The sequence below is a fragment of the Chiloscyllium punctatum genome, chromosome 19 (assembly GCF_047496795.1).
Source record: "Chiloscyllium punctatum isolate Juve2018m chromosome 19, sChiPun1.3, whole genome shotgun sequence".
NCBI lineage: Eukaryota > Metazoa > Chordata > Chondrichthyes > Orectolobiformes > Hemiscylliidae > Chiloscyllium > Chiloscyllium punctatum.
In genome coordinates, this window is record NC_092757.1 from 80,515,181 (window position 1) to 80,541,649 (window position 26,469).

At 43.9% G+C, this 26,469-nt stretch overlaps 1 protein-coding gene across 2 annotated transcripts in view; it reads left to right on the plus strand.

The window, feature by feature from the left end:
* The window catches only part of cuedc1b (CUE domain containing 1b), a 158,100-nt gene that overhangs the window by 41,535 nt on the left and 90,096 nt on the right, over window positions 1-26,469 (plus strand). Inside the window, exon 1 of one of the 2 annotated variants that reach the window (XM_072589813.1) lies at window positions 23,029-23,322. The exons of the other annotated variant lie outside the window; for it this stretch is intronic. The gene's annotated coding sequence lies outside the window, so the exon portion shown is untranslated. Of the gene's footprint in view, window positions 1-23,028; window positions 23,323-26,469 lie in introns of those variants that run through there. 2 annotated transcript variants of the gene reach the window in all.

A 26,469-nucleotide genomic window follows, 5' to 3' on the forward strand; every position in this document is an offset into this window, starting at 1 on the left:
TAATTGGGGAGAGAACAGGGCTCATACAAAAAATGCAGTTGGGATCTTGTGGTGTAGTGGTAGTGTCCCTCCTTCTGGGCTATAATGTCCGGTTTCAAATCCCACCTGTCACTGAGATGTGTCACAACAGATCGAAGCACACTGATTAAAATTATTTATAAGAAGCAGTTTCTCCTTGAGACGGGCTATTCTGGGGAGAGGAGAAGTCGTCTTCTGCTGTACTGGGCATTTTGAATAAACCAATGTGGAGTCTAGACCAAAGCCTGAGTGCCAGATGGATGTTTACTGATTAACCGAAAATGTTTGCCTGTGAGCTGCTGAAACCCCGCTCTGCCTTTGCCACATGTACACTCAACAGTTTAATGCCGACCTCCCATCTCCACCATCTTGAATCCTGAGGAAATTCAAAATTCTTCCTGCCTTTTTCCAAAGTTGCACTTGAGTTCGGTTCACCAATCGCCATTGCCCTCAATGACCATCATTGATACCTGCCTCTGGTAGAGCCCTAAGTTTTAAAGTCCTCCTATGACCGCGTGTCTCCCTATCTCTCTAGTCTCCCCAGGCCTATAAGCCTTGGAGCTGCCTGTGTTTGTCTGGTTTTACCTTCTTAAGCATCTCTAATTTTATTCAAGGCTGTACACTCTCTGGAACTTCCTCTCTCAACTTTTCCACCTCACTTTCCTTTTTTGAGAGTCTCCCTAAAATCTGCCTGAGATCTATCCTAGTATCTCCCTTTGTGTCAAGAAGTGTGGTGCTGGAAAAGCACAGCCAGTCAGGCCATATCCAAAGAGCAGGAAAGTCGACATCTTGGGTATAAGTTCTTCAGAGCTTATGCTGAAACGTTGACTCTCCTACTCCTCAGATGCAGCTTGATCAGCTGTGCTTTTCCAGCACCACACTTTTTAACTCTGATCTCCAGCATCTGTAGTTCTCACTTTCTTTAAGCGGCCTAGTATTGAATTGTGCTTAGTAATGTTCCAGTGGAATGCTTTGAGACAACTATACTGTATCATGTTATCGAGTGAAGAACAAAGTAGAAATCTGTAGTTATTACAGGCATCTCCTGTAACCTTGCTTCTTGTAGAACTACAACTCCATTTTGTGCCTGGTTTTAGACATTCGAGTAGGAGTAACTGTCTGGTCTCTTGGTGTTCATTTTTTCTGCTGGAATAAGAATTTTGTCCTCTGGGCTCTGGTTAGCTGGATTCAGATCCAAGAAGCTTTGTAATGTTAAGAAAACGTATAGTTTGGTGGTTCTTATTGAAAGAAGACTATACTTGCCTCTAATTATGTTTAAAAAGAAAACCCAAATTGGAGACATTCAATTTATTTGTATTGCTTATGCCTCAGTTGGGGGCATTGTTGCCTCTGCATCAGAAGGTTGTGAGATCAAGCACCATCACGAGATTTCCCTGTTGTACTGAGAGAATGCCAGACTCCAAGAGGGGTTCTTTGCTGAGCCTAAACATTAACCTGTGGAATCTTTCCAGATTTTCTGCTGTAAGGGATGCCTGGAATTCTTGTGAGGTAATCCACAATCCCTCATTTGGGATAACCAGTGGTGTGGTAGCGTTCATTCCGAGTATGGGTTACTGTGGTAACGTGCACGTTTTACACACATGATGTGGAGCCACGGCTAGTGATGTTCAATGTTCCAACATGCTTTTTGTCATGATATGGCCGACCACTGTAGGGGGTTTGGTTTCCTGTCAGTTTTACCTCTGACCTCAAAATGGTTGGAATCATTCCCAGCCCTTGGTTCTGGACACGGGACTTATTAATCACAAAACAGTGAAAAGGCAGCAGGCAGATGTTTGAGGGCAAAAGAATCCCTGTATTTATTGATACACAGCAAAAGGAATTTACAACAACTCCACTGTGCAAACAAAACCTGAAAGCACTGCAGATGCTGTAAATCAGAAACAAAAACAGAAATTGCTGGAAAAGCTCAGTAGGTCCTGCAGCATCGGTGGAGAGAAAGCAGAGTTGAAGTTTCATGGCGATTGGCCCTTCCTCTACTATGCAGAATGACAATGCACCAATACCATCCACCTCCCTCCCAATAACTGGAGTCTCAGGGATTATGCTCAGTAAGCCGAGCTTGGTTTCTGAGGTTCCCTGGATGTGGTTGCTCTGGCTCGCTATACCCTGAACATGGTAGGTAGGGGTTGTCCACTGATGTAACCTTGTATTTATTGATGTGGTCCACTGATGTAGTCAGATGCATGTTGGATTTACTGGGTGAGAACTTGGATTTTCTTCACTTCTGCTTGGTTTTTGAGCTTGCTCTTCACCTCCATTTTGCCTGAGGACTTGTAGCATCTATCTGGTTTGTCATCACCTTGGATTTTATCAGATTTGGCTTCTTCTTGGTGCGCTCGGTTGCGATGTTTCTTGACTTTCACCATACTTTCAGTAAGCACTGCTCTCCCCCGTTCCAGATCAATGCCTGGCGATATACAGGTCACAGGGCATCCCAAATCTTCATGCCAGTCTCCAGGCTTTGTCTCATTGGTATTTCCTTGTGGGCTTGATAGGTTAAATTGAATTTCCAATGATTAGAAGGGTTGTTAAGGGTTTTGGATGGCTTTGAATACTGGATGATTGTTACAGTAGCCCTCTAGGCCGCACACAGTCTCCATGGATCGGAATCATCTGTAGGCTGTGTGACCCGAGGTTTGAAACGGGCTAGGGGCTGGATTCTTTTTAGTTTCAGGTTCATTGTCTCAGATGCAAAGTTTTAATTGCAAATGTAAAATGTTCGATTGACTCAAATGTTCCCCGCTGGACAGACATTTCCTGGTGACTGCATTCGGAATACCCAAACCCTCTCTGGGCGATACCACTACCTGCTTGTGGCTTCCTCCTTTTACAGACCCTGTAGAATTTTAAAAGTCCAAACCTCTATCCAACTATTTCTAGAATGGGGGGGGGGGGGGTCTTTGCTAAGTATTACACCAGAAGTGTCTCTCATTCTTATCATCCTGTGAAAGGGGTGTGCTGGAAGGATTTGCAAGTTCATACACAGGCAGTTTGACCAGACTATGAATGCACCTTCTTGGCCATCAGGTTCTGGAGAGTAGATCAAGCCCTGTGCTTTTATCTCTGAGGAAGGGAGGTTACTCACCATGCTACAAAATATCGTAGATGGGACAGAGCCCGAAGGAACTTACTGGTTCCTACTTGTCTGATCACATGGAAGTTTACAATCCCACGGGGCCAACTATCTGTTGTCCAGATTAATTTATTGCCTTTAAGCACCTAAATAAAATCCAGATTAAATGGTCATTTATAGTATTCCTAGTTTTGTCAGGCTGCTAATAAAGTTTACTGAGGTAAGGAAGACATTAACTTTAACTTTATTTAAGGACATCTCATTGTAACTTAATCTTTCCAAGCATCAAGAGAGGACAAGATCATATGACATTGCATCACTTCCTCTGTTGTATTGTCTCATTAACATATCTCATAATTAGCCTTAACCCTACACCTGGTAGCTGGTTCATTTACTTATGGTATGGTTTTGCTGCATACAGGTAAGGTGCTAGGTTTCCACTTGTAATCCAACAGTGACAAACATTAATTCTGTACAGTCTGTGGGACTTTGAGGGTGTCTCAGACTCTAAATAAACACAAATCTTTGCCTGACGGTAACTCTGTTAGTTGAACCAGATGGTTATGATGGATGCTATTGGCAGTTGAATCACAATAAAGTTCCACTGATGCATTAGGAATTAGAATCTGTGATGCTTGGATATCAGGACATTGCCTTGTTGACAATTTTGATGGAACAAAATCCAGACCTGTGCAGGTTAGGTGGATTGGCCATGTTAAATTGCCCATAGTGTTCAGAGATATGGAGATTAGGTGCATTAGTCAGGGGTAAAATTTAGAGTAGTAGGGTAGGGGAATGAGTCTGGATGGGTTATTCTTCGGAGTGTTGGAGTGGACTTGTTGGGCCAAATGGCCTGATTCCCCATTGTAGGGATTCAAAGATTCTAATTGAAGGGGACAGCAGTTTGATTAACCAAATGTCTGTTGTAAAGAGGAAGTTGCTATAAATGGGAATGTTGGGCAGCAGTCTGTAATGGGTTAATAAACCAATTTGGACAACACAGCCAGTTGTTAGATTCCTTATGTTGTACTGACTATTCTGTGATGTGTAGCTGCTTCTTCCTTTGTCTTTGCCTGTGTGCAAGTGTTGTATGTGGTTGTTGCTCTAAACCTTTAACATACTTTAAGGAGATATTGTTTCCACTTGTGAAGAAGGACATAAGCTAGAGGCCATCGACCTAAGAGAGATCACTCAGAAATCCAATTGGGAATTCAGAATAAACATCACCCAGAGAGTGGTGAGATGTAGCATCTCTTATCACAAATAGAGTTTGAAGTGACTGGTCTAGAATAGGTGCATTTTCGGAGAGGCCAGATGAGCTGTAGAGTCACATACCATGGAAACAGACCCTTTGGTCCAACTGGTCCACTCTGACCATATTCCCATACAAAACTAACCCTGATTTGGAGATGCTGGTGTTTGACTGGGGTGTACAAAATTAAAAATCACACAACACCAGGTTATAATCCAACAGGTTTAATTGGAAGCACTATCTTTCAGAGCGCTACTCCTTCATCAGGTGGCTGTGGCGTACACAATTGTAAGACACAGAATTTATAGCAAAAGCACTGTAAAACTTATCCTATAAGTTCTGTCTCTTACAATTGTGTACGCAACAACTACCTGGTGAAGGAGCGACGCTCTGAAAGCTAGTGCTTCCAATTAAACCTGTTGGACTATAACCTGGTGTTGTGATTTTTAATTTTAAACTAACCCCTGCATTTGTCCTAATATAGAAGATTAGAGTGGGGCTGGGAAAGCACAGCAGGTCGGGCAGCATCCGAGGATCAGGAAAATTGACGTTTTGGGCACAAGCCCTTCATCAGGAAACTTTTTGCCCAAGCATCTCCAACATCTGCAGTACCCTCTTCTGCCTATATGTCTCCAAACTTTCCTTTTCATGTACTTATCCAAATGTCTTTTAAACATTGTAGTTGTACCTACATCCACCACTTTCTATGGCAGTTCATTCCACACACGAACCACTCCCTGTGTAAAAAATGCTGTCCTTACATTTGCTTTTGAAATCTTTCTCCTCTCACCTTAAAAATATGTCCCCTAGATTTGAACTTCCTCACCTTAAGGAAAAGACTCTTGTCATTCACCTTATCCATGCCCCTCTTGATTTTATAAACCTCAGTAAATTCACTCTTCAACCTCATACCATCCAGTGAAAAAGTTTTTTCAGTCTGTTTTTTATATATTATTTACCAGCAGCACTCTGGGTAAATCTTTTCTGAACCCTCTGCAGTTTAATAATGTCCTTCCTGTACTAGGCTGACCAGACTGCAGAAGAGGCCTCACCAATGTCGTGTACAATCTGGGAAAAGAGGGTAATTAACGAAACGGGAGTATGATTGATTGGAGAGCATGGGCTTGTTGGGCCAAATGGCCTTCTGCTATCCCACATGTCCTGTGTGTCTGATGCTTCGTTTGGTAAAAGGCTCCACAACAGACCAAAACTTGGTGGTTGGGAAAACTTGATGATTCTGCCTTGACCAGTTGGCGTAACCCCTGAGCTGTTTATGTATCCTGCTTTTGAATTGGATGGTCAATGCATCAGAAGTAAGCAACGAGTTGTTGACTGCCCCAGACATTGCTGAGTGGTTTATATTTGCACAGTTAATCCCCCCCCACCCCCTCACACACTAACACTGCCGCATTTTTCAGTCATTCTACAGTTTCTGCATCATCAGGGAACAGGCACAGATCAAGTACTTGTCATGTAGAAGAAGCGTAATGTGTGCTCGTCATAGAACGGGATTTTCCAGAGGTAGCAGGTGACACACTTACGCGGAAACTGTACAAGTGGAGAAATGAAAAGGTTGCAAGTAGGTCACTATGTGTGGAAAGGTAGAGCTGCATTTTGCAGTAATGTCAAAGATCAAGCTTGGCAGTTGTGCCTTTTGGAAAGTGCAAAAAATGAGAGAATTTTTTTTCCCATCATTTAACATAGCAGTCAAAAACTGAATGGGGGGAGCTGTTGGACTTAACAGTTACACCTGTTCTTTAATGTATTTTGCAAATATAAAATCTAAAAATATTGAAGTTGAGGGGGAAAAAGAAATCAAAGTTTAGACAAGATTTTTGTTTTTTTTGTTTCGCTTGCACTTTTGTGTTACGGATGTCTGTCTTTGAAGAATCAGCCAAGTCAGTTTGAAAGGTTTAGGATGTGGATGTACAGGGTTTAAAAACATTGGGGTTTGGGCCTATTTTATTAGGGCTCAGTCCTGATATTTCCTTTAGGTTCATTGGGTTGACAGTGCTCAGTAGCTGCTGATAATGAAGGCCACTTCTTTCAAATCTGCTGATATTGAAACTAATCCTTTTACTGCTCAGTGCTGGATCTAACCGCAAGTAGCAACCTTACCTTCCTGTAACTATGGGAACCGTATTAGCATCATTGAATTCTGAATCCTTCCAAGAGCAGAGCATTTGGTGACAAACTGAGTTGATGTTTTTCAAGATTTGAGTCTGATTTGTGTGAACGGATCTGGGACGCACCAATAATCCCTCACTGACTCATTGCCATTTATGGAGATGCTGTTTATCACATCGTTACCATTGCTAGCTCGGTTGGTTTGAACCTTCAGTGTTGGCTCAGCCTGGATCTCATCATGTTCCTCGGTATTTGGTCTATATATCCAGCAAATTTAAAATGAAGAAAGGAGTTGAGAGTAGTTTTTTTCACCTGGGAATTGGATCTATTCACGAGACAGTGTTGGGACTACTTTGCTTTTGTTCTTTCGTTCTAAGACTGGCTCCACTTTACTAAGAGCCTAAAGCAGTGTTGACATTGAGGTTTCATTACCGAGTGAAAGTCAAAAGCTAGCTTACTTGAGCTGCAAAAAGATCTCAGTCACTGAGGATCATAGAGCCGCTGTCTTATTAGCGAGAGACGACCAGTGGTGATTTAACCAGAGGGTCAGCATATCTCTGGCGAGGGGAGAGATTGAGAGTGGGATCTTTGTGGTGACCTCAGTTGGCACGGAAATTAAACTTGTGCTGTTGATGTCAAATGTCACCCAATAGTTGAATAAAGGTGTTTCTGTTATAGCCTTTCTTACACTTGAGTTGTAATCTGAAGTATGTTAGTGAAGGGGATATTTGACGTGATATTGGGATCATTTATGTTGATTATTTTATTCTCCTGGCTGAAAAAATTGCTGAACAGCAAGTTGCTCCAAGAAGGGTATTATTGGGGGATGCATAGAACACATTAAAAGCAAAACCTCCTTCTGGTAGAGTTTAATGAATAAATATTTGCCTAGAAGTAGGGCATTTGGCCCAACCAGTCTTTTGGCATTTACTGTCGACATGGGCAGTAATTTTTAAACCACATTTATTAAGCTTCCCTTTTAACCATTAGATTGGATAAAATAATTAGATTATGGGAACATTGTGTCTGCCTCACAGGTCTTGAATTCCACAGCCTCACAGTGCTATTCATTGAGGATTCTCCTGCTCTCTGTTCTATCTCTCCTGGAGTCTAATTTATGGCTATAAATTCTTAACTGGCAGTCTGTTCTTGACTGTGGGACTGTCGAATCAAAGCTGGCCATTTGGCCCAAAAGAGTCGATGGAAAGGAATCCACTAAGGTGCCAGTCCTCAGTCCCTGACTCTGTTCCTTTTTATTCCTGCAAATTTGCAGTCTTCGTGTCCACCTTTTAAAGCCCTTTTTGAAATCATTCATTGCCTCAATTTCCACCATCCTCTCAAGCAGCAGGTACCAGGACATTACTGCTTGCTGTGATTTTTAAAACATCTTCTTCACCCTGCACACCCCCACCCATCTCTTGACCAGGACCTTTGGTCTGCTCGTCCTTGTATCATCAGCTAATGGGACCAGATTCTTTGTCTACCCGTATTTACATCTGTCGTAGTGTCAGTACCAGTGGACTAGTGATGTAGAACCTGAGGCTAATACTCTAGGGACATGTGTTCATATCTCCAGCATGGCAGATGGTGAAATCTGGAATAAAACGCTCACCCAGTGACAACTTTGTAACTATTGTTGATTACTGTAAAAATCATCTGGTTCACTAAGGAAGTCTGCATCTAGGTCTGGGTTGGCCCATAGGTGACTTCAGATTCACAACAATATAGTTGATTCTTCACTGCCTTCTGGGCAGTTAGAGATTGACAATATATGCTGGTCTGAACACAGCAGACTAGGCAGCATCAGGAGGTGGAGAAATGGCCATTTTGGGTGTCATCCTTCTTCAGGATCTTGAAGAAAGGTTATACTCGAAACGTCGACTTCTCCACCTGATGCTGCCTAACTCGCTGTGTTCTTCTGGCCTCCTGTCTGTCTACCTTTTGTATTTCAGCATCTGCATTTTTTTTTTGCCTCTAATATTTTCTGGTCTAGCCAGTAACTTTGTTATCCCATGAACGAATAAAAAAACTTTTCTGTTTTTAAGTATAGGATTCACTTGCAGTGACGCTTGAAGTGGGCCAAAGCTAATATCATTGGAGGAATAAAGTATCCAATGGCTGATTGGATTGGCGGGGTTTTGGGGTGGTCCTTGTGTGTGGTGATGTTCCTGAATATGCAGTTCCTACTGTGTGCTGCTGGAATACAACATTGATGGGAGATTAGACTTTGCAATTTTGGGGTCTTGATTCCCATCTTCCAATTTTGATAAAAGTTGTTGAAATGTTTGTTTTGAATTTGAGGCAACTAATTGGAACCTTTATTTATTAAAAGTTTCCTGAACCACACCGTGAAAGAAGAATCCATTACATTTGGTGAAACTTTCACCTTGATCTGTCACTCTGATTGCAAATGGTTGCTTTAGAGTTCACACAATGTTTAACTTACTTGGTTACAGCACTCACGTTGTGCTAAAAGGCTGCTCCTCCGTTCCATAATGTGGCTTTCACATTCCACTTTTTTTGTGAGTTAATTCTTTTCTCCTTCCCTCAACTTTTCCCTCATTGTGCTCAGTGCATGTCTGTGCCTATGTCCGCGTGTGTCTATGTTTGTCTGTGCATCTGTGTGTGATTGTGTAGAGTTGTCCCTATGGCGTTGTTCGTTTCTAGTGTTTCCAGACCCGTCCCTAATTCTCTTTCTCATGCATCTGCCAGATTGATTTCTCACGTTTATAGATTTGTTTTCTTCATTCATGGATCCATATTTTTCTGTATCTCTGTCTGGGTATGTCTCTCACTCATAAATCTTGATGACTTTGACTTTGGATCTAATTTGTTTCCCCCTGTTGTGCTTGTCCAGGTCCCTATTGGACATTGGGAGAGGATAGTGATATAGTGATACTGTCACTGGACTATTAATCTTTGGGGTGGGGATGGGGATGGGGGGAGTGTTGGGGTGTTTCAGGGGAGGTGTGGTGTTGGGGTGTCAGGCTCACAACCTACAGAAATAGGTTCAAAGCTCTCAGTAGCAGTGAGTGAAGTTTAAATCCCGTTACTACATTTTGAATTCTAAAAACAAAACCAGTCTCAATAATTGTGACTGTGAAGCTATCATTGATTGTCATTAAAAGCCACCTGGTCAACTAATGTCTTTCAGAGAAGGAAATCTGCCATCTTTAAGCTGTCTGACCTACATGTATCTTGAGACACGTCAAGGTTAATTCTTAACCAGCCTCTGAAATGGTCCAATAAGGCACTAGGGTCAAGGGTGATTAGGGATAGGCGCAGATGTTGGGCCTTGCCAGCAAAAAAGAATAATGATTCTTTGAGCAGCAGTATCCTGTGGTAACTTGCTTCTGAGTGGTGTGCTATTGTAGGCAGTATGCCTGGACTGTTTGACTATTAGAACTTCCTGAACCTCCACCCCCGACACACACGCACACACATGCACACTTCCCTAACTTCCTTATCTGTGTATCACCAGCAGACAGGTAATTGAGAACGGAAACCTCTCCAAGTTATTCTCCTTCCTAAACCCCACATGACAAACCTAGTTGTTGCAGCTCCTACCATATGCAAAAATGGGACTGTCCTTTGCCTTGGTTACTGGCTGAATAATCTCTTCTGCATGTTCTGTGGAAACCACAAAAATCTTTCCGTTCTGTGCTGAGTAACATCACTCAGTCAGAACGCACCAGATGATTATGTTTAATTTTTGTTTTTGAACATCCATGTGTTTAGCCTTGCGAATTGCGGAGTGCCTGAGCTGTTTGAGTTAGCCTAGCACCCTCAGATAGCTGTACACAGTGTGGTCGAGTTGGAGGGGGGCTTTGTCCCGGGACTGTGTTCCATTTTTTTCACACTGTAATAGCTATTTGTAGCTGCAGTCACAAAGTTTGGCAAATCCTTGCGTTCACATTCCTCCATGACTTCGCCCTCCCCTGTCTCTGTAATCGCCTCCCTGCCCTACAATCCCCGAGACATCTGAAATAAAAGCAAACTACCGTGAATGCTAGAAATCTGAAATATAAACAATGTGCTGGTGAAACTTCATAGGTCTGGCAGGGCTGGAGAGAAAGAGTTCATATTTTGGGTCCAGGAGACCGGAGCTCTGGAATTCCCTCCTGATTAACCTTTCCACCTCTCCATCTCCTTTTCCACTTATAAGAACTTCCCAGAACCTACCTCATTGACCAAGTTTTTGTTTATCTGACCTAATGTTGGCAGCATTTTATTTCTAAGGTGATGGAATGCCATGTGTGGTAGCGACATGGCAACCAAGCTCTCATGGCGAATGATGGGTGAACTGCTCGTCTTTAGATGTCCCTCAAGTGCCCAATTATTGCTGAAAAGGCAGGGCATTTGCAAAACCTTTTCTGCAGGCCAGTATTTCCTGTGTGTACAAAGGGAAAAGCACGAGACAGAAGAGGAAATAGCATTAAGAGGCTTCATGGGCCTCCAGAGCTGCTCTTACCAAGATCATGGCTGACCCTCCACTACAGTGATAATGCAATAAATTGAAATCATGGTGAAGTTACCTCACCTTCATTTTTCCACTCAGTCCTCATAGCCATTCGTTCCTTTAGGATCCAAAAAAAAATCCATCAATCTCTATCTTGAATATATTCAATGACTGAACCTCTATAGTGTTCTGGAGTACAGAATTCCAAACATTCGCAAGCCTCCTCATTCGAGTCCTTAAGGGCTGAACCCCTTATTGTGAATGAACTGTGCTCAGTTACAAGGGGGACCAACAGGGATGGTGCCGTTGTATGTGAAGGAGCCGGAGTGAGTGGACAGCTGCTTTGTGTGTTACCTGACCATATAGGCATCATGGTGGGTAGTGGGTGAAAGGGGAACTGGTTGTGAAAGTGCAATAGTTCCATCCCCTTTAGGTCCCTGGCGTGGGGCTGTTTGTTCTGTGGGAATCTGCTGCACGGTCGCATTTTTCACCTTTTGCTGCTTGTTCTGAAAGCCAGTTAAAACAAGGAAGCTTCTGAGTGGTTTTCCTTTGCTGTGAGAGTTTTCAATTGCTGGCTGTTCTTGAGCTGTTTCCTGCACCATTCCTGTGATGGGAATTGTCACTGTTTTAACTGGTTGTCATTGGTATGTCTGCCATTATGGTGGAGCTGTCACATCTCTCTCACTTACCCGGTTTATTTTTACACTAGATTCCTAACATCCTGGTTAAGTCTTTTCATCATTCTTACCTCATTAGCTGGTCGCTGTTTCCATGACAACCCTGTCATGAAACCCATTGATCCGATAACAAAGCTTTTGCTAGCTAATATGCCCTGCACCCATTTTGAGGGGCAGACTGACCTTTAACCTCAAGGAGCTGGATTGCAGAATGTTCCAGATGGTAGATAAATGAAGCTCCTCTTTCCTCGGATAGATTTACGAGGGTCCATGGGCAGTGTCAGCCCAGAATCCAGTGGGCATGAGCCCTTTGTCTGAATTAGTGTTTTCTGGGAAAATGCCTTCAGTGGTAGCAGCAAAGATGAGCAGGACTCCATCACTGCTTGGGGCACCAGTACAGTTTTCCCCTTGGGCTTTGGAGGTGAATTTGACCAATAGCAAGGGTCTGCCCTTTGTTTTGAATGAATTCAAGGCATATGGGTGTCACCATCGTTTTCCAATTTCCAATTTGAGTGGTTAATCAATCACATCGTCATGGACATGGAAGCCAAACCAAGAAAGGATGGCAACTTTGTTTTCCCAAAAAGAAAATATGTGAACCAGGTGGGTTTTTATTGATTGTTTCCCGATCTCCGTGATTTCACCAGCTTTCTTTTAATTAATTGCATGTGTCAATTCATTAGAATCTCCCTTCCCCAAACTGCCAAGGATTTCAACCCATGACCCCCTGGTCATTAGCCTGGGCCTATGGATTGCTCGTCCAATGACGTTACCCCAAAGCCAACATCCCATGCAGGATAACTGCCACCACTTGGCCAGTCCCAGTTGTAGGAGAAGTTCTCCGACTACCTTCTCAGGTGCCTTGAGGCAAGTGTTATAAATGTTCGCCTTGCCTGTGTTGCCCACTTTGCAAGAATGAAATGTTTTTGCATGATTCCTGGATCTCCTCTTGGGCTCTCCACTGTACAGCCTTCTGTTGATTCAGCAGCTCCGCAACTCCCCTCATAAAGATAATGGATGAGTTTAAAAGAAAATATTGTTTTCTCGTGAATAATTAAAATTAATTACACTCTCTGCCTAGAGGTATTGTAAAGGGTTATTGTCTGTGCCCATGTCGACTATGTATTGTGGTGCATCATGTATGTCCTTATTGTGGGTTCAGCTCTTGACTTCCATGAGGTGCTTATCCTGCCATTGCTGGATGAAGGATATTCTGTCCATGTTGCATTTCCACAATTTTCCATTACTCTTTCTGGCGTTGTGTGTTACTTTAGCTGTCAGTGACTTGTGCACACTGCTCAAGTGAAGAATGTTGTAGGCAGTCACCAGGTCAGACAATTCAATTTGGTTACCACACACCCAAACAGGCAGATGGAGTCTCAGTGTGCAGTCCACTGAGCTGTTAGCAATCCAGCACTCCCTCAGTAATGCACTGGTGTGTAACCTGGACGGTTTTGCGTAGAGAAACCCAATTGTCGTGTTTTGTGTCCTCCTTGCTATGTGTAGGTCAGCTGTCAAACTCTGAGCCAAGTCTCTGCAGCTCACTGCAATCTTTCACTTGTCCCGACTGACAGCTGTGACCTACTAATTAGCCATTTGGAAGTGTATAATCTGACAGTTCCTACACTTCGCAGAAGCCTTATGCTTGAGAATCACTCTCCCCTTTCCTGACCAAGCAAGTGAATTAATACCAGGCGTATCAAAACATGACCGCAGGTCCCAGAATGCACTGAGCAGGTTGACAAGGCTGGTATGCATCGTTAACAGTGTTCCCCTGCTCTGCAGAATTTGAAGTGAGAAAGTTCTGAATTGCAGCCTCGTCCCATCTTCACTCGATCTCCTACCCCACTTCAGGCAATCACATCTTCCTGCCCTTCCCCCAAGTGGGTGAATGCGTACAGACAATTTTTGGTGAGGTTGTAAACTACACAATAGACACGTGGTGGCAACTGATTCAAAAGCCCACTCTGTTCAAGTAGCTTGCCTGGAGTGGGAGCATCCAATTGGATTTTGTGTCTCCAGTGGGGGGAGGGGAGGGTAAATGGGATGGGGGTGTGGGGTAATGAAGAGGAAATCACAGAACCTTTCCCAACAGATCACTTCTCCTGCAGTCCCACTGTTAGACATGAGCAGACTCTGAACAAGAATAGAATGCAGATTGCTGGTGAGGCACTTTGTGGGTGAATAGCCTGCTCAGACTCTCAGAGTCACAGAGCTGTTACAGTATTAAGGGAAGCTGTTTGTGCCTGCACCAACTGTCTGAATGAGCAATTCACCCAGAGCCACTCCTGCATCTTCACCTTGTGTAGCCCTGCTCATTTTTCCTTTTCAGGAAGTTGAATTCTCTCTTGAAAGCTTCAGTTGAATCTGTCACTGCCACAATCTCTGGCAGATCGTCCCAGGTCTGACTAACTCACTGTGTAAAGGAGGTTTCTCCTTACATTGCACCTGGTTTGTTTGCAAATGACTTTAAATCTGCATCCACTAGTTCCCCATATGAAATGGGCAGAGTTTCTCACTCTGAACCTCACCCCTAATTGCTAATGGTCTTGAATACCTTGATCAAATATCCTTCCAACCCCCCCCTGCAAGGAGAACAGTCCCAGCTGCACCACTCTATTCAAAGTGTCTCATCCCCTGAAGTCATTCCTGTTGATGTTTCCTACTCCATCTCCTGTGCCTGTGTATCCTGCCCAAACTGTGGTGGACCGCTTCTGTAGATTCTACAGCTCTTGTCCTTGCTGGTTCTTTGAGTTTTTGTAATGGATCCTCTGTTGGCCTTTAAGGGGCTAGTGTGAATACTTGGCAGTTTTGTAACTGAATTGTTGCCTTTAATGTTCCAAAGGGTTTTGGTAGGCTGGTGTAGGGATGTAAAAACAATGACTGCAGATGCTGTAAACCAGATTCTGGATTAGTGGTGCTGGAAGAGCACAGCAGTTCAGGCAGCATCCAAGGAGCTTCGAATGACATTCCCATTTGTGGAGGAGGGAGATCCAAAACACAGAGGTCATCAATGTAGGATAGTCACCTCAAATCCACGAAGGAAGTCAAGAGAAAACTCTCTCAGAAAATGGTTAGGATGTGAAATTTACTGCCACATGAAGTGATTGTGATAACAAGCAATGATACATTTAGGGTAATCTAGTTAAGCACGTGTCAGAGAATGGAATTTGCAGGATAAATGAGATGATGGAGGAGGAGCAGACTCAAGAGGTTTAGTGACCCACTATTGCTCCCAAGTTGTACATTCAAGGAAACTTGTGTGAAGCATGAACAACAAATGGATTTATGATCTTGGGTGACCTGTTTCTGGACTGTACATTCAGCGTAACATATTCTGTAATTGTAGGTAAGCTAGAAGCAGGATAAGGGAGTTAGCTGACAGAATTGTCCTGTCGTGCCGGACAGTCTATTGCAGTGTTGCAACTTTTTCAGGCTGGAATTTGTGTGATTGGGAATTCTGAAACTCCTGTCAACAGATAAAGAGCGATTTAATATAACGGGTGTCAGCTTTTTATCCTCCATTACTCTGAGTGATATTTCAAACCTGCCACTCCCACTTGTCAGAGAGATCAGCCTGTTGGATTGGAGGTCGTTAGTTTTGACTTTCAATGCGCAAAATGAATGGTAAAGAGCTTCAAGCCATTTGTCTGCTCCCATCTTTATTGAGGGCCTTATCTCCTGCCTTTTTTGAAGCATCCCTACAGAGAGTGTCTCAAAAAGGCTTTGAAATAGAACAGCTGTGCTTTCTTATTGATTGGAAGATTAGCAAGTGAAGATTAAAGAGAGCAACACTAATGTGCATTTTGTATGGAAATGCATAAAACTTCACCCATATGATAGAATCTACAATATCTATCATCACTCTCAGCTTATTAGTGGAGCAAGAAAGACAGTTCAAAGTGGCTGTCGGGAAAACCTTGCAAATACTGTGTGGTTTGCTGCACCCAATCGACCCACCTTAATGAGCAGTGCAGTCAGTCGTTTGAAGTGTAGACACAGTTGTAGCGAATGTGGCAGCCCATTTGTGCACAGCAAGATAAACAAAATGACCATTTGTTTTCGTGACTTTTTTTTGTTTTGAGGGGTTAGCAGTGAGTAGCTCTTCTTCAAGTGCATCTTTCATGTCCAACTCAGTGGGCAGTTTGAGCCTTATAGTTTTAATGTTTCATCCAAAATATGGCATCTCTGAGCATCTTTAATATCTAATGCCTGTGTATCTGGCTGTAATGTGTCAGCCTGGTGTTTTATGCTTGTGCCTTTGGGTCAGGCATCAATTCCACAAATCTCTGCCTCCAAGGTGCATTGAGTTACGGGCTGATCTCAGCTATCAAGATTTCCTGCAGTCCCTGCTGAATAATAAAGAATGGCACATAGTGACCTGGATCAATGTATCCTTCAGTAGGTGATTGGCAGTTGACGTGAGCACTTTTGCCACTGAATCATTATTGGTTCATTCGCAACTCCGAGGCACCCAAAATGGAAGAGTCAAGAATTAGATATTTTCGATGCAACCTGCTCAGAGAGGTTATTATACACCTCTAGAACAGGTGGGACTTTGAACCCAGGTCAAGAGGTAGGGGCGCTACCACTGCAGCATGAGCACAAAGATAGGTTTAAACCCATCTTAGCAGCTGGAGGAATTCAGTGAAAAAAATTTGGAATTGAAATTGAACTATTAGTAATGTTGACCATGATCGCTATTATTGTCATAAAAAAATCATCTGGATTATTAATGTCCTTTTTAAGGAAGGAAATCAGCCTTTCTTACCCAGTCTGATCTACATATATCTTAACATCTGCAGTAATAATAGTTACTCCTCACTGATCTCTGGAGTGGGCAAATAAAGATGGACAGCATGGCCTCGGTAATGATACCCATATCCCATCAAAGGACTGAAGAAAAGAGAGGTCGTTATAGTCGTGGTGTATAAATTGTCTCCCTTGCATTATATACATCCAACTGTAATTTCTAATGTCAAGCAAATCCAGTAGAAACGCAATTAGAAAGTGCTGGAGAAACTCATCAGGTGTGACAGCATCTGTCTAACTACTAATAATTTTGAAGAAGGTTCATTGGACTCGAAACATTAACTCTCTTACTCTCTCCATAGATCACGTCAGAGCTGCTGAGTTTTGCCAGCACTTCATTTTTATTTCAGATCTCCAGCATCTGCGGTAGTTTGCTTGAATTCAGCAGAAATGTGGATATGAATCTAGGCATTTCTTCAGGTCATAGCTATGGCACCCACTAGTACAATTAGGAACAGTTTAGAGAACTATGGGCCAAATGCTGGCAAATGGGATGAGATTAATTTAAGTTGGACCAAAGGGTCTGTTTCTGTTCTGTACAAATTTGACTATGAAGCCCAGTGAACTCCCATCCCAGCCCAGAAACAGCTCTTGTTTGATGGGATTCAGTGAGTTACTGTCCACAGTACAGTTTACAATTCTCATTGTAAACTGCTTTCAGAGCTAGCTTTGGCCTATGTTAACAGTGTGACAATATCAAGAGAGCTTCATTTACGTCTGACTTGCCACTTTGGATGAATGGAAGCTCAGTTTTCCAACAACTTCTGAAGCTCCAAGTTCTAAAATTCACGCCTGGATGTGACTTAGAATAGGTGTGATTAACAGCTGGAGGGCTGGACTGTTTCACTTGCAGGGCAGCCTTGATCTCTTGCCAAGTTTCTCAGTCATTCATTACCCAGTTAAAGATCACACAATGTTGTTCACCTGATGAAGGGGCAGCGCTCCAAAAACTAGTGCTTCTAAATAAACCTGTTGGTCTACAACCTGGTGTTGTGTGATTTTTAACTTTGTACATCCCAGTCCAACACCGGCATCTCCCAAGTTGGCTTCACTCTCCCATTGTTAGGGCTACCTGTGATGTGTTCACCTTTTTGATGTGCATCAGAAATTGTGGATTACAGTCTCCTTTTCTCATCCTCTCTTTGTTTTGGAACGTGGCGGGTGTATGTTTCTATCCAACAGAGAAGGATGCATGTAGCCAGAGTTGGAAGTTCTCCAGCAATCTATAATTGAGAATTGGAGCTGGAAGACCAGACAGGTGGAATGTGATATTAAAAACAAGCATGATTAGAGTTAGGTTTTTTTTGTAAAGAAACGTTGTTGCCAGCAACTGGTGTTATAATAGAGATCCAAAAACTGAGAAGTGTAGGAAATGTTCATGCAGGTGGGTGCTGTTCTGAAATTAGGCCCAAGCAGAGGGAGCCATACCTTGTGCTCAACAATGCTTTGGTATAAGCAGAGTGCTTAAATCTAGATGGTTCAAAATGGGAAAATACTTTCCCACCATAGCGCGCACACAGCCACCCTCCTGTAACCGCATTTGTATACATTTCATGTTGCACATTCATGGGTTATAATCCCCTGGAGTTTTCACTGAGAGGGTTCCATACATAAACTGGTGTTCAGGGGATGTCTCAAAAGTCTTTTACTCAAGCTGATATAGAGTCATAGAGATGCACAGCATGGAAACAGACCCTTGGGTCCAACCCGTCCATGCAGACCAGATATCCCAACCCAATCTAGTCCCACCTGTCAGCACCCGGCCCATATCCCTCCAAACCCTTCCTATTCATATACCCATCCAAATTCCTCTTAAATGTTGCAATTGTACCAGCCACCACCACCTCCTCTGGCAGCTCGTTCCAAACACGTACCACCCACTGTGTGAAAAAGTTGCCCTGTGGGTGTCTTTTATATCTTTCCCCTCTCACCCTAAACCTATACCCTCTAGTTCTGGACTCCCCAACCCCAGGGAAAAGACTATGCCTATTTACCTTATCCATGCCCCTCCTAATTGTGTAAACCTCTATAAGGTCGCCCCCCCAGCCTGTTCAGCCCCTCCCTATAGCTCAAATCCTCCAACCCAGGCAACATTCTTGTAAATCTTTTCTGAACCCTTTCAAGGAGACCAGAATTGCACGCAATATTCCAACAGTGGCCGAAACAATATCCTGTACAGCTGCAACATGACCTCCCAACTCCTGTACTCGATACTCTGACCAGTAAAGGAAAGCATACAAAACGCTGCCTTCACTATCCTATCTACCTGTGACTCCACTTTCAAGGAGCTATGAACCTGCACTCCAAGGTCTCTTTGTTCAGCAACACTCCCTAGGACCTTACCATTAAGTGTACAAGTCCTGCTAAGATTTGCTTTCCCAAAATGCAGTACCTTGCATTTATCTGAATTAAACTCCATCTGCCACTTCTCAGCCCATTGGCCCATCTGGTCAAGATCCTGTTGTAATCTGAGGTAACCACCTTCGCTGTCCACCACACCTCCCAATTTTGGTGTCATCTGCAAACTTACTAACTGTACCTCTTATGCTCGCATCCAAATCATTTATGTAAATGACAAACAGTAGAGGACCCAGCACCGATCCTTGTGGCACTCCACTGGTCACAGGCCTCCAGTCTGAAAACCCACCCCCCACCACCTTTGAGTCAGATCCGTATCCAAATGGCTAGTTCTTCCTGTATTCTGTGAGATCTAACCTTGCTAACCAGTCTCCCAAGGGGAACCTTGTCGAACGCCTTGCTGAAGTCCATATAGATCACATCTACCACTCTGCCCTCATCAATCTTCTTTGTTACTTCCTCAAAATACTCAATCAAGTTTGTGAGACATGATTTCCCACGCACAAAACCATGTTGACTATCCCTAATCAGTCCTTACCTTTCCAAATACACGTACATCCTGTCCCTCAAGATTTCCTCCAACAACTTGCCCACCACTGACGTCAGGCTCACCGGTCCATCGTTCCCTGGCTTGTCCTTACCACCTTTCCTAAACAGTGGCACCAAGTCAGCCAACCTCCAGTCTTATGTGACTATCGATGATACAAATATCTCAGCAAGAGGGCCAGCAATCACTTTTCTAGCTTCCCACAGAGTCTTTGGGTGCACCTAATCAGGTCCTGGGGATTTATCCACCTTTACCCATTTCAAGACATCCAGCACTTTCTCCTCTGTAATATGGACATTTTGCAAGGTGTCACCATCTATTTCCCTACAGTCTATATCTTCCATATCCTTTTCCACAGTAAAAACTGATGCAAAGTGCGTTCTTTTGAGTACTCTTAACCCTTAATGTTAGGTTCATACTGACAAGGCTCATGTTCTGTAGGTCAAAGCCATTTTGCAAACGTGCCCCAATTCTGGAAAAAACTGAGTTGTCCGTTTGCATTGCTGGATTCCTGTTTGCTGTTCAAAAGCTCACCATGATATGTTGTTTTCCAATGTTGGTGAAGGATAGTATTGGCGATGATCTTTGCACAGTCTTATTTTGTGTACAGAGTAAAATGTTACAAGAATATGGCCCCAAATTCAACTGCCAGTGTCTCTTTATATAAACCTAATTTATATTCAACCTGTTTTTCGAATCAGCTTGTTCAGAGATGTTGTTACACACCTCAGGAATGGGTGGGACTTGAACCCAGGTGTTTCAGTCCGGGGTGGGGATTATATACATCCAAATGAAACCCTAATTAATGCATTCATAAAATCATAGAATTCCCTACAGTGTGGAAGCAGGCCATTTGGCCCAACAAATCCACAGTGATCCTCTGAAGAGCAACCCATCCACATCCATTCCCCTACCCTATTATTCCACATTTATCCCTGACTAATGTACCTACATATCCTTGTACAGTATGGGCCATTTTAGCATGGCCAGTTCACCTAACTGGCACGTCTTTGGACTGTGGAAGGAAACCGGAGCACCCAGAGGAAGCACACGCAGGTGTGGGAAGAGTGTGAAAACTCCATGCGGACAGTTGCCTGAGGCTGGAATCAAACCTGCGTTCTTGGCACCGTGAGGCAACAGTGCCACCTTCAGTGGTTAGCATTGCTGCCTCACAGCGCCAGGGATCTGGGTTTGATTCCTGCCTCAGCTGACTGTCTGTCTGTGTGGGGTTTTCACACTCTCCCTGTGTCTGCATGGGTTTCCTCCGGGTCTTCTGGTTACCTCCCACAGTCCAAAGATGTGCGGGTTAGGTGAATTGGCCATGCTAAATTGCCCATGCTAAATTGCCCATCGTGTTCAGGGATGTACAGGAGAAAGTGAGGACTGCAGATCAGAGTCAAGAATGTGGTGCGGGAAAAGCACAGCAGGTCAGGCAGCATCTGAGGAGCAGGAGAATCAACCTTTCGGACATAAGCCCTTCATCAGAAATGAGGCCTGTGGGTCACGGGGAGCTGAGAGGTAAATGGGAGGGGGTGGGGGTGGGCTGGAGGGTAAGGTAGCTGAGAAAGCGATAGGTGAATGAAGGTGAGGGAGAAGGTGATAGGTCAGGGGGGGTGGAGTGGATAGATGGGAAAGGTGATGGACAGGTCCGGAGGGCGGTGCCGAGTTGGAGGCTTGGGACTGGGATAATGTGGTGAGGAGGGGAAATTAGGAAACTGTTGAAATCCACATTTCAGTTACATCACACTGCAAATTTTTGCAATAAATTCTGTGTTAGGATCGAGCCCTCCACAATCACCTGATGAAGGAGCATCGCTCCGAAAGCTAGTGTACTTCCAATTAAACCTGTTGGACTATAACCTGGTGCTGTGTGATTTTTAACTTTGTCCACATTCATCCCGTGTGGTTGCAGGGTCCCAAGGCGAAATATAGAGTCAGAGATGTGCAGCACGGAACAGACCCTTCGGTCCAACCCATCCATGCTGACCAGCTGTCCCAACCCAAACTAGACTCACCTGCCAGTACTTAGTCTATATCCTTCTAAACCCTTCCTATTCATATACCCATCCAGATGCTTTTTAAATACTGAAATTGTACCAGCCTTCACCTCTTCCTCTGGCAGCTCATTCCATACACGTACCACCCTCTGTGTGAAAAAGTTGCCCTTTAGGTCTCTTTTATATCTTTTTCCCCCCCTCACCTTAAACCTATACCCTCTAGTTCTGGACTCCCTGGCCCCAGGGAAAAGACTTTGTCTCTTTATCCTATCCATGCCCCATATAATTTAGTAAACCTCTATAAGGTCACCCCTCAGCCTCCGATGCTCCAGGGAAAATAGCCCCAGCCTGATCAGCCTCTCCCTATAGCTCAAATCCTCCAACCCTGGCAACATCCTTGTAAATCTTTTCTGAATCCTTTCGCGTTTTACGACATCTTCCCGATAGGACGGAGACCAGAATTGCACGCAATATTCCAACATTGGCCTAACCAATGTCCTGTACAGCTGCAACATGACCTCCCAACTCCTGTACTCAATACTCTGACCAATAAAAGAAAGCATACCAAACGCCTTCTTCACTATCCTATCTACCTACGACTCCACTTTCAAGGAACTATGAACCTGCACTCCAAGGTGTCTCTGTTCAGCTGAGGCGTTCTTTCTGCAGGCATTGGGTGGTAACGATTTGGCGATGGAGGAGGCCTAGGACCTGCATGTCCTTGACTGAGGTGGGAGGGGGCGTTGAAGTGTTCAGCTACAGGGTGGTGGGGTTGGTGAGTGTGGGTGTCCCAGAGATGTTCTCTGAAACGCTCTTGGGTGGATTAACCATGGGAAATGCAGGGTTACAGGGTTTGGGTGAATGCTTTTTGGAGGATTGGTGTGGATTTGTTGGGCCGAATGGCCTCTTTCCACACTGCGGGGATTCTATGATGATGATGCTGTTGATGATTTTATGATGATATGTCACTTGCATACAGTTAAACCCAATTCACATACAATTACCATAATGCTGCATTCAAATCACATTTAATGGGACCTCAATTTGTATGGACCTCAAACTGCAAAATGTTGCCTTTGTTTGCAATCGTTCAGAGAGGTGTTGATGTTAGCATCAGCAAACGTTATGAACTAAACAGTATACGATTGTCAGTTCTGGTTAGATGAATTCCTGGAGGTTTGATTACAAGGCTCCCTCCAATGGATCTCCCATTAGCAGCTGAATAATGGAAACAGACTCCAGTTACTGTGTTGAATTCATCCTATCAATGACACAGTGGGATTCCTGCACCGTCTCTCCCCACCCCCACCTCGTGTTTTTCATAACCAATACATGAAAGTATTTGAAAGGGTGAATGTGGAAAAATGTCCCTCCATGTTTTTGTTTCTCTTGGGAATGAGCTGGAGGTGAATCTTCGATTCTTGGAGATTGCAGGAAAATCTTGCAGGGGTGACAATTCTAGTGGACATGAACAGGGCTGTGGGAGTGGACGTATAAGACGCTGAAAGGTTTCTGAGGGTGTGAATGGCTGGCGGGAGTGGGGACTGAAGTTTGCTCAAGGTGCAGAGGCTCGAGTGTGGGAAATTCACTGGAGACGTCATGAAATCTGATACCAGGCAGTGTAGGGGTGGACTCACTGACATCTGCTATCGTAAGTTACTGGGAGAATAGGAGTTGTGTGGTTTACTGTGAAGTCTGTAGTTAATTATAGGCAGTGAACTATCTGTACTTTCTTCTTTTTCAAAAAAAGAATCCACCTGGGAGAACTATTAATGCAGAAAATGTCCACGTACTGTTGTTTTCTTCCCTCAGTACACTTATTTTGAAGTTATTTAAACTCCATTTCTACTTCCCGGATCTCTTGAACGATGAATGCTGTGGTCACTGTCAAACTGGATCTATAGACTCTCCCCTCTTCCCCCACCAGAAGGTGTTATGTTGAGAATTTGGTGCTGGTGGATTTCTCTATGAACTGTGGGTGAGTAGTGTCGAACTGAAGTTTCGTTTAACTTGTTTAGTTTCTCAGTTCAGTGCACAGAATCTGCAGTTTATTCGACACCGAGTATAAAGACAAACTACTGTGGTACTGGAAAGCTGAAATCAAAACAGGAAATGCAGGAGAAACTCAGCAGGTCTGGCAGCACCTGTGAGGAGGTGGGGGAGAGAGAGAAACAGAATTAAACTTTCGAGTCCAGCCTGACGACTTCAGAACTGAACAGAAATTGCTGCTTTTGACAGTTAGCGGAGAATGATTGTCTGAGAGGGGCTAATTATAACGAGTGGTAAGCTAAGCACCATTAACTCGATATGGTTCAGAAAGATGTATAAGAGTAAACAGTATCTGCTGACACAGTGTGCTTTTACCTGGGAATTTGGTCATGGTGGGGAGGTGGAACGTGGTATAAAAATGCTACTTTTTGGCTCCACCATTCATGTTGTATGCAAGGAAATAGGCACTTGGTTTACCTGCAAATGCAACTTGATAAAGTAATTAGTTTAACTAAAGAGAGTGCTGTGTTCCCTTGCAAACACATTTGCACTAAGTATCTGCATCTAGAACAAAAACAGAAATTGCTGGAAAAGCTCAGCAGATCTGGCAACATCTGTGGAGAGAAATCTGTTTATGTCACGGGAGGAGGGACCCTTCCTCGAAATGGAGGAACTTTAGCTTTGAGCTTTTGAGCTGAGTGTAAGGTTTTGGGGCATCAGGGACATAGGACACTTTGATCTCGAAAACAGTCAGACATCATGGGTGAGGAAGTTCTGGTTAGTGATTATGAGCAGGAAGATAGGGTGGGGATGGCATGCTTTGTCCTTGTCCGACAGATAACGGTAATGCCAATTGTGCAAGTGAGCAAAGTAACCACAGTATGGTACAGGATGCTCCTATATTGCCTGCATTTAAGAGTTGGAAAGGAGATGGCTGTAAAAATACTGCATGCGCTGTCTTCCAAAATTCCCTCAATTCTGGAACTACACCAGTGGATTTGAAAGTGGCAGATTAGACGCCATTATATCAGTTAGCCTGCTTACTTTGGATTCTTGTCTGCCGGCCTTTGCTGGAAAATGAGGGCAAGGTCTGTTTTGGCTGAATTGCCCATCCAGTAGCTGTTTCCTCCTTTTTCCAGTTGCCGTGGGAATGTGGATGTGCTTACTGAGTCATTGCTAATTCCCTGCACGTGGTCAGCTCGGTGCTTTCATTAACCAAGGGGGTGTAATTCCGACATCGGAAAAACCGGGTGAAGGCTACTATCACTCAAGTCCAAGCTGTTTGGTCTGTGTTCCATCAGTTCAACCACGCTGCAGCTGTTGTGACAGGTATATGGGTGGTGGTGAAGGGGGGTGTGTGTTTGTGGAAGGTTGGTTTGGTATGATGAATAAAGTTGTTACCCTTGCACAGATGGATTGGCAGAGAAATAGATGCACAGTTGGCATATTGTGAGAATGGGTCATTGGCCATGAATACAGCTGGTGCAGTTGGCATGCTTTTAAAATGGATTCAGCAGAACCCACAGTTGACAAGTTGAAGTTATTTCACTTTACCGTCAGCAATGCCATAAGTGAGTTACTGATGGCCCCTCTTCCCAAAGGGGAATGCCTCTCATTGGGCGATTTCCACACGAAACAGTCATGTCACAGAAGGTTAAAAAATCACACATTTGGAAGTAGAAATTAAACCTGCTGGACTATAACCTGGTGTCATGTGATTTGTAACCTTGTTCACCCCCAGTCCAACACCGGCACCTCCACATCATGGCTCAGAAGGTGAGAATTAAAGTGGCGGGAGCAGGTTTGCTGTATTGAGACTGCGGGGGTCAGAAAGGCTTGTGTCACTTTCCTATTTGGGGTTGATAGAATCGTTGTGGCAATTTGACCTGTCGGACCTGCACGTGTCTGTTAAAGAGTAACTGGGATGGTCCCACTTCTTTGCCCTTTCCATGTAGCCTCGCGTTTTTGTTTGTAATCTTTAGGTGTTTAGTTTCACTTTGGAAAGCCAGGATTGATTGTTCTCCACCACATGTAGTGCCTAACAGGTTCTGTGTGTAGAACATTTACCTTCATGTCAGAGTTTCTTCCTTTGTAGATGTGAGGAGGAGCCAGCATTCCTTGTCTAGAGAAACCCCACCCAAAGCAGATCAATCAGTGAACCAACCACTTGTTGCTGTATGCACAGTTTTTTTTTACTGTGTATTGTTAAATGACATTCACTTGTAATGTGGTCCTGTGAAAGGGGATTGGGACTGCCTACAGTGTTGGAGAGGCAAAGTAAATGCCAGTTGGTGCCGTTGAGAAAGATCATCAGGTGAATGCTGGATCAGGCTGAATGGCCTTCTATACCTATTCTGTAGTGTGGTGCTGGAAAAAGCACAGCAGGTCAGACAGCATCCGAGGAGCAGGAGAATCGGTGTTTTGGGCAAAAGCCCTTTATTGGGAATTCTCCAGTATCTGCAGTACTCACTTCTGCCTTCTGTACCTATTCTGTCTATAATTCAGACAATCCCCTCTCCAGTGATCTTATGTTTAAAATACCATTAATTGTGTTGCTGAGAGGTTCAGAACAGCAACCTGACAAAATTAAACCTCCTTTGATCTCGGAGCCGATGATTTGAGACACCGTAATTGATGTCTCCTGGATGGAAAAGAGAAACATTAGAACAGTTGTTGAGAGTTGCAATTTTTATACAGTGACATCCCTTTGCTTCCCCACACCCCTCCTTCCCACCCACCCACCCAATTAGTCCATGTAAATTCCTGAAACAGATGAAGAAAGGTGTTTGGATTGAGCCATCATGCTTCCTGCTGCTGAATAGCTCATCAGTCATCACTGGCTGAGCAGGTATGACGAAGGGGTAAAAATGGCTGCTTCAGGAATGTGGAATGGCTGCTTCAGGAATGCGTAATTGAGCCAGAGTATGAGTCAGCAGCTTCAGGAGGGAGGGTGAATATCACCAAGCTAGACTGTCATGACAGCGCGCAGATGTGTCCCTTCCTTCGTGCAGGGCCAAACGCAGCAGGAATGTCCGATATTCAGACTTTTGTCCATGCCATGCCAACTCATCTGAACTGGGCAGGAGACAGAGCAATGTAGTTGACCACAGCCATCTGGACTTTGGATGGATTTGAG